At 39.5% G+C, this 9,437-nt stretch overlaps 1 long non-coding RNA gene across 1 annotated transcript; it reads right to left on the reverse strand.

Annotated features, from left to right (window-relative positions):
- Positions 1-237: 237 nt before the first annotated feature.
- LOC307211526 lies at positions 238-6,749 on the reverse strand. Its single transcript, XR_013836506.1, has 3 exons — positions 6,683-6,749; positions 4,572-4,657; positions 238-613 (listed from the first exon to the last, which is right to left on the reverse strand). It is a non-coding gene; the product is annotated as an uncharacterized lncRNA (long non-coding RNA).
- Between the last annotated feature and the right edge of the window lie 2,688 nt (positions 6,750-9,437).

The raw sequence follows: 9,437 nt of genomic DNA on the forward strand, positions 1-9,437 counted from the left end.
TTATCTTACCTGGGCTGGATTGGTCCCGCAGAGATCCCTCCATGGGCCGGATCTCTCGCGCGCATGAGCACCTGTGATTTTTGCTGTCTGCACGTGTGTACCCATGATTTTTTGAGTCTGCATCTGTGCAGATGTGATTTCCGGCAACTGCGTGTGCGCAGATACGATTTCTGGCGCCCCAGAAGCAAGTCCCTGTGCCACGCCATGCTGGTTTAGCGCAGCGTGCGAGCGGGCACCTCAGTTCAGGGGCCACTTGTGGGCCGGTCAAACAACCTTCACGGGCCGCTTCCAGCCCATGGGCCTTAGGTTGGTGACCCCTGGTCTAGGACCTGTTTACCCTATTTACCTGTCTTTTCTCATGTCCTCCTGCTTGAACCCTTAGGCCATCATGTGAGACCTTGAACACTTGGGTCATTAAGTGAGTTTACCCTCAAGACCACATCTTCTCTCTCTGCCTCAGCTTTCTTCCCTCAGAGAGCCCCTCTCTAGGACCACAATACCTCCTCTCTGCCATCTGTTTCTGTTTCCCCTCAGGACCAAACAATCTCCCCTCTTCATGTCTCGGTTTCCCTCCCAAAGACCACAATGCTTCTTCCTTCCTCAGCTTCTGAACCTAGAAAAGAGTCACATATTAAAAAATAATGCGTCATGATAACATATACAATCCATAAAGCCTTAGTCTAAAAATGTTATAACAATATTACAGTAGCAGTCAAAAAAATCCCAGCAGTATAAATATTTTTTTAAAGAATTTTTTGTTAAAGGATAGTTATACACAGAGCATTAAAATGTCAATTAAAAGCAGTTTGAAAGCGGGGGGAGTCACCCATGGCAATCTAAAAGTCATAAGAATAAACTCTAATTATCTTGGAGGTTTTTTGGGCCTGTAGTTTAGTGTCTGAGACTATGCTATGTGTACACATCATATAAAACACCCCATTTTCAATCCCTGGAATTTCTATTCTAAACAAGGAAGCATAACAAGAGAGTTTTATATGACCAGATTGCTTTACCAGCTCAAACCATTCAAGAACAAGAATCAGTACATAATAATTCCATCTGAAGCTTTTGCTGTCAGGCCTCATCCCACATTTTCTGATACAGTGGTACCTCGCAAGACGAATGCCTCGTAAGACGAAAAACTCGAAAAACGAAAGAGTTTTTCGTTTTTTGAGTTGCTTCGCAAGACGGATTTCCCTATGTGCTTGCTTCGCAAGACGGAAACATCTTGCAAGTTTGTTTCCTTTGTCTTAAAACCGTGCATTCACTTCGAGGAGCAACTCATAGCACACGGTGTGGTAGCCTTTTTTGAGGTTTTTGAAGACTTTGGTGATTTTTGAAGCTTTTCCAAAGTCCGTGCTTCACAAGACGAAAAAACTCATGGAATGAATTAATTTCGTCTTGCGAGGCACCACTGTATAGAATTCACTGTTTCCCTGCAGGCTGACCAGCAAGGGTCCCTCTGAGCTTTAGCCGAGTCCTTACCTCTCCCTTACTACTTTGTAAATATGGCCTATAATCATTCTGTGACTGGGGCCTTCTATGCAGACATGAGCTCCTCTCTTTCAAGCAGTAGATTAATTTGATATTAGGCTGTGCTTAGCTCTAATTTCATGTGAAACATTCCCACCAGCATGGATCAAAATTTACATCAGGAGTTGATTTCCCAACAGCAAAGGCATTTTTCAGTGATGAGGTAGTTGTTCATTTCCTACAGAGCCATCAAATTAATTGGGCTGAATGAGAAACTGAATGGATTTTGGTCTGAATCTTGCAGTTGTTCTTACTCTTTTAAAACTAAATGAAATGCTTGTAGTCTGAGACAGACACCAGGTAATATGAAATTAATCTCATTTCTTCCGGTAATCCGGAAAGCCCAGTATAGAGCTAGAAGCAGAGAGCGGCCTAATGCCAATGGATTCCCATTACAAAAATGAGCTTGCATGAGCCTTAAACTTACATGGCTCCCATAAGTGGCTCATTTAGATCATTCTAGACTCTGGATTTCATGGTCTTGTGAGTGGTGCTCTTTAGATTGTCATGTGCATTTCTTCACTGTTTTCAAAACGTACTAATCCAGCCCTGTTGTGTTTGCCTCCCTTCTAAGTGTTGTTGTGAGGAGCCGTAGACTTATGCCCCCCTGGGTCCAGCCCTCATGATCTACCTCCCATCCCCACTGATCCATCTCCCACCACAACTCCTCCCTATGTGCAAGGAGAAGATGAAAGGCTTTCACTTTTCAGCAAACTACGGTTCCCTATCACAATGGAAGTCAGGGAACTATGGTTTGTCCTAACTAGCTAATAAATAAGTCTGATGCAGTTTGATGCTGGTTTGCTAACCAGAGTTAGAAGAAACCACAGTTCCTTGAGTTCAGGCAAAGAACAAAGAACTATACCTTGTTGCAAAGCGGTAGCCTTTGATCCCTACACCATCATAGATCCAGCCATGCACAAGTCTGCATGCTTCCTATATCCGACTACATAAGGTTTGTGAGCAGGATTGGAACTGACATACAGCCTGTCCCTAAGCATATGTGCCTGTTCCTAAGCACAGCATGCAACTGTAGCTGTGTCAATGAATGTACTCTATGCCTTGTTGCAACTCTCAAAGTTTGAGGTAGCAGAAACAAGTCAAATGTGTTATTCATACAAGTAACAAAGCTAATCTGTTATGCATTTCTGCTCACAAAAAAGAAACCCTCCTTGATCTTTGCAGAAATCAGCTGATTTGTGTGGACCATTTGGTCTCATTCCTGCTGCCTCTACATGTAGTTCTCCCTATGAGCATTATTAGTATTCTTAATGCCAACCAGCTGTTCTTAAACAAGCCAGCTGTACAGCTGAGCTCAATGGATTTGATGTGATTTTCTTTTTTAGAATGACAAGGTTTTGCCATATGGTCTGCCTCTTGATTATGCACACTATAAAAATGTATTTCAGAATGACATGTAAAAAGCAAGATGATAGTAATGGAACTGCCTGTGTGTCCTTTTTCACAATGCATTTTTTCATCTGTCATTCATAAATCATCAAGGAAAGTTTTCCCAATCAAGCAGTTTCCCCATAGGCTAATTTTCCCCCTTTATTCATTTTCAGTCAGTGTCAAAAATGGTCAGATGTTCTTCATTCTCCCACCACCCAGTAGCACTCTGGGAATTAATTCCTTCAGCCAGGCCAGTTCAATGACACAATGACCGGAAGGACAGGTGGGTTCACACCAAGGGTTGCCAAACACTACGTGACATGGAGTCCAAAAAGTACCTGGGAACAGCAGGTAAAAGCCACCCATAAGTAGATGCACTAGGGCTTTGTATCAGCAGGAACTCAACGGAACTCAATTCCAGCACCTCTCAGGTGGGCACCATTGGCATTCTAACAGAGCAAGGGAGGCGTGAGTCCCAGCACCTCTTTTTCTAGAAAAGTAGAACTGAGAAGCACATTTGGAATTACTAGTCAGAGGGGGACTCCTGCCATGTAGGTTGAAAATGGAATTGCCTAGCCTGGCTTATATAGCCAAATGTTTCTTTATTTTATTTATTAAATTGATGTTATGGTGGAAAATATTTGGAAAAACTAATAAAAATTATTGTATGTATGGAAGTGAGAGCTGGACCATAAAGAAGGCTGATTGCTGAAGAATTGATGCTTTTGAATTATGGTGCTGGAGGAGACTCTTGAGAGTCCCATGGATTGCAAGATCAAACGCATCCATTCTTAAGGAAATTAGCCCTGAGTACTCACTGGAAGGATAGATCGTGAAGCTGAGGCTCCAATACTTTGGCCACCTCATGAGAAGAGAAGACTCCCTGGAAAAGACCCTGATGTTGGGAAAGATGGAGGGCACAAGGAGAAGGGGACGACAGAGGACGAGATGGTTGGACAATGTTCTCGAAGCTACAAACATGAGTCTGACCAAACTGCGGGAGGCAGTGGAAGACAGAAATGCCTGGCGTGCTCTGGTCCATGGAGTTGGACACAACTAAACGACTAAACAACAACAACAAATAAAAATTATTATAAAAAAGGGAAAAATAAAACCTGCATGTTAAAAGAAAAGAAAAAAAATGGAATTGCCAATGCCCTGAACTGAGGGCATCTCATAATGTGTCATTGCTTTCAGAGAGACACCTTGGGATAAAACATGGCAGCTAGGGTATTTATTTTTAAAGGGGGGGGGGAGTTTAAAAGGCAGCTCTTGAGCCAACTCATTGAATAAACTATAATTAACACTTTTACAATAATTTTATGCCATTTTTTAAAAAAACACACATCTCACTGTACTCATCCACCTATCCCTGCCCTCCTAGCAAATGAACAGCATGGATTTTATGATGACTCATGGGCTAACTCCAAATGAAGGCCTCCAGCACGGGACCTGGGAAAGCATTTATAGACTATTGCCTTGTGAAATGGATGCAGTAGCCTAATCTGCTTCAGGATGTTGGCAAGGGTGAAGCAACAGTCACCCCTGATTGCCCACTCAGGAAGGAAGGAAGGAAGGAAGGAACATTGGGGTCTTGGTGTTACAAAAGATCAAAATAGGTCTGAAAATAATCTAAAATTCCTCACTTTTAACCCTTGGTGCCACAGCTGTTTGTGACAGAGATTTGTTCTGTTTTCTTGACTGGAAATCGTGCTTGTAGTGCCATCATCACCTGTCCAGCAAAGCCAGCAAAAGGCATTAGCAGATATCATCATCTAAAAGCTACATGCCCTCGAAGAATTCTGGGAACTGTAGTTTGTTAAGAGTGTTGGGATTTGTAGCTCTATGAGGGGTAAATTACAGGCCCCATGATACTTGAGGGGAATCTATGACTGTTAAAGTGGTATAAATGTGCTTTACATGTATGCTGGGATTGTTAATGAAATATTTCTATCTTTCAGAATGCTGCTGTGTTTTGTGAGTTCAGGGCAAAAATGCCCATTTCTGCTGAAGCGCCCAAGAGTGCACTTAATATTGTGTCAAGAATGATACAAAAATAGTAGCTCACACCGGCCCTGAAAAGCTGCAAGACAGTTGGGCCCTTACATTGTGACTTTTACCTCAGAGCAACTCGTAAAAAATAATGTTGTTGACATTTGAGGAAAAAGCAGGTTTCCTGTTTGAACTCTGACAGGTATCGGAAGATGTGAGTAATGTCAAATCTTGGGTTTGCTTTAAAAGCAGTCTGTGGTCATGGGTTTCTCACATTTGTTGTGTGCCAAGCAGCTTTGAATTGCTTGCAGTACTTTGTCAAAAAGAAAAAATACACAACACAACACAAACAACAAAAAAACCTCTTGGAGATTCTTATCGAGAAGAGAGACAGGATCCGTTATGACATATGTGCAGTTGTGAACAGGTTACTGGAGATCAAAACCGTTCTATATTACAGGCTTCGCTTGCTGTAAAATGTGGTAGATGTACCTGATACCCCCAAGCAAACGTTGTATTTCACTGTGTTTGGCCGGAAAGGGATGCTTTTTTGAGACCAAGCTTTTATGTTTATTTTCATTTAATATTATTTTTCTGAATCAGAGGTTAACACTTTTGACCAAACAAAAAACAAAAAACAGTCCAGGAGGTTCCTTGTGAATTGTTTTTTTTAAAAAAAAAAAAAATATTATAAGAGCAGTTTAAACATGTGTTTACTTTTCCTTTTTCTGAGCAAGTCTGAGCCCTCGATGCCCAGTCGAAATTAGGCAGGCACAATCTCTAAGTTTCAGGAAATGGGTTAAAATGGCTTTACTTCAAGAGGCTTTTGAATAATAAAATAAAATAATATTTTTATTTATTTATATGCCGCCCATCTTGCTGGGTTTCCCCAGCCACTATGGGTGGCTTACAACATATATAAAAACACAACAAAGCATCAAACATTAAACAACAAAATATCAACAAACAAACAAACAAATCAATAGAAACCAATAATAACAACAATAATAACAAATAAACAGTTTGCAGTAATACCAAAATTAAAATAACCGCCAGTCCCAACTAAACATTTAACCAACATCAACCCCCGCAAAAACAAAACAGATGAACCAACATTAGAACTGTTTGAAACATTTTAAAACATTTTAGCCAGTTGCTCCAGCACCATGAACGTTGTACTAGTGTTCTGCTGTGAAATGTTTTAATCTATGTAAGCCGCTATGTAAACCACTTTGAGACATACGATGAAAATGAGGGTGTACTTTTCTTAAATAAATAAATAAAAACATCTCTGGTGCTATTTGGCACTGCTACCTAATGTTAGAATAAGGGCTGGCCCAATGTCTTTTACTACCTGAGGTGAAAGCAGGGCCGGATTTAGGTTTGATTTAGGCCCTAAGCTACTGAAGTTAATGGGTCCCTTTATATGTCCAGCTGTCCTTTGTCAACAACAAATGGTCGCTGTTTTTTGTGTTGAATATATGCTATATGGTAATTTATGGACCTAATCGGTATCTAAAGCCATTTGCATATAACAAGATATGTATTCTATCAAAGTAATTGTTGAACTGAAATACAATTAAGAATTTTGGAAATGTACATCCAGTGTTTTTTTTTCCTTTAAATTTTTTGGTGGGCCCCAAGAGAGTGGGGCCCTAAGCTATATCTTGTTTAGCTTATATGTAAATCCGGCATTGGGTGAAAGACTAGCTAGTGTTTCCCATTCCTCATATAAAAACTGATGAGACTTCCAATAGAATCTTACTTAAACAATGGAGAAGGGACAGCATCTCCCATCACAACTGAATAGAGTGGGCCCAGGGCTGGCCATGTGGCACAAACACCCCTGTCCACTAACACCCGGATGCTCCTCCTTGCCGCTGCAGCGTCATTCTACCAAATGGTAGGGCCGGTGCAAACTAGAATCCTGAAAAAAGAATCATAGGTTCTTTTTTTAGAAGTGCATCTATATTATTATTAATTTGTTTATTAAATGCCTTCTACACAATCATCCCAAGCTGATATAGAATAAAAAGAGCAAAAAAAAAGTTAAAAACCCAGTGGATACATTTAAAACAAAACTGAAACAATACAAAGCAGACACTTGTAGCAAAGACCCATTTATCCAGCAGAGAAAGACTGTCAGAATAAAAATGTTCAATTGTTTCCTGACAACAGTGATACTATTTTACAGAAGAGGCAGCCATATTGAAATCCCTGATCTGAGTTACTGCAGAGCAGATTTCTGAGGTCTTTGGAACTTGCAGGAAACCACATATTTCGAAGATCTCTTATAGAAATGTTGGATAGGTATAAAAACCTACTGGAACAAAAAATACCACATTGGTTATCTCCATTAGAAGCGATGTGCGTAAAAAAGGTCAATATGAGTGGGAAGTGGATAACATATGGGAAATTAATAATTAGAGAAGGAGGAAAATGGAAACTGAAACCATATGAGGACGTGAAAGTGTATGTCAATGACTGGTTGCATTATTATCAGGTTAATGAAATATTTAAACAAGATGTTAAAGAAAAAGGTTTCTGTGAAGAAGAATCGAAGTTTCAACAAGAAATACTGAATAACAATCTTACAATTCTGTCTAAAATGTATAAACTACTGCTTGAATGGCACTTGAAAGATGAGGAGGTAAAATCAGTTATGATTCATTGGGCAAAAGATTCTGGGTATAATGTACAGTTAAGTGATTGGGTAAAACTGTGGAAAGAGGGTTTGAGATTTACCACATGTAATGCATTAAAAGAAAATGTGATGAAGATGGTGTATAGATGGTACATCACACCAGTTAAGTTAGCAAAAATGTATAAAGTCAGTAATAAATGTTGGAAATGTAAAGAAAAAGAAGGATAATTTTATCATATGTGGTGGGAGTGTAAAAAGGTGAAATGCTTCTGAGAGATGATATATAACAAGTTGAAAAAAGTGATGAAATATACTTTTATAAAGAAGCCAGAAGCATTTCTTTTGGGTATTGTTGGAAATGATATAAATAGAAAAGACTGTAAGCTTTTTTTATATGCGGTAACAGCAGCAAGAATATTACTGGCCCAAAAATGGAAGCAAGAAGAACTACCAATGTTAGAAGAATGGAGGATGAAATTAATGGACTACGTAGAATTAGACAAACTAACAGGAAGGATCCGAAACCGGCGAGACCAGAGGTTCACCGAAAACTGGACTAAATTTATGGAGTATCTGAAAAATATCTGTGACGATCAAACTACGTTTGTAGGTTTACAAGAAGTTCTGTGAGGAGTAACTTAAGAAATATTGTAAAAATGGAAAGGGAGAGATGATTTGTTAAGAAATGTAAAGGCAATATTAAGTTAAGAATTGCAGGAGAAGTGATTAGGACGGGGGATTATCAGAGGTGCCGAAGGAAGTCCAAACAAGAATATGTATGTAATAATTTGTGTGGTATGTCTTTAAAATTTTGTAGGTTAAAAACTAATAAAAATATTATGAAAAAGGAACTTGCAGGAGAAACTCTCTCGCTGACCGCAGTGATCTTCTGCATACATAAGGGATAAGCTGGTCTTTCAAGTAACCTGGTTCTCAGGTGTATAGGGCCTTATATGTTAGTGCCAACACCTTAAAATTGGCCCTGTAGCAGATTGTCAGCCAGTGAAAATCCTGCAAGCCAAGCATTGTATGCTTGTGGTAGGTTGTCCCCACAATCAACCTAGCCACCTCTTGACTGAGTGATATAGACTGAAGAGCAGGAAGTGTCCAAGTAAGTAATGAAAGAAACTCACAGCATTGTTTAAAATTATATTATTAGTTTTTTCTTTGTATTGAGTAACATTTATTTTAATTCTCTACAACAGTTAATGTAAGGGTGTCCCTGATCCGTCATTGAAGTGCTCCTGTTCTGACTTTCGTCCGGCTGGTATGTGGTTGCTGACCATGACTTGACACTTTTATTGTAACTAGTTTTACAATGTGATCTAGTTCTTAAAAGCCCTCTGCTCTAGCCTTCATTTCAATGGCAGAATACAACAATATTCAGTGCCATCAAGTTCCCCAAACCTGTGATTGTATGTAAATATAACCTTAATGCCATTCTACATAATAAATGCTAAGATGGGTGATTGAGATGGGTGATGGTGCTTTAAAATGAATTTAAAACAATTCTTTTCAAACAAAACTGTTGAAATGGCTCATTAAAATGTGCTGCTCCTTTGATGCTCAAGTTATTGATGTGCAAGCAACTGTACTTCACATTCAAAGGAGAACACAGGGCTTTGCTGTGACATCCATATTGATCACCTTCTCTTTGTTAGAATGTGTTACCCTGTAATAAAGCAAGGTGTGCTCATTCTCTACAGAGGATTTGAATATTTATGCACCATCAGATTGGCCCTGATTTGCACTGAGACTCGTCATACAGAGGTGCCTTGTGCATGGCACTAGAGCTCGGTTATTAGGAGTTGTTTGTGCTTCACAATGTGAACAATTATGCCTTAGAAAAATACAACCTCATTTCACCTTATATTAG

Source organism: Podarcis cretensis, assembly GCF_951804945.1.
Source record: "Podarcis cretensis genome assembly, chromosome: 2".
Lineage (NCBI taxonomy): Eukaryota > Metazoa > Chordata > Lepidosauria > Squamata > Lacertidae > Podarcis > Podarcis cretensis.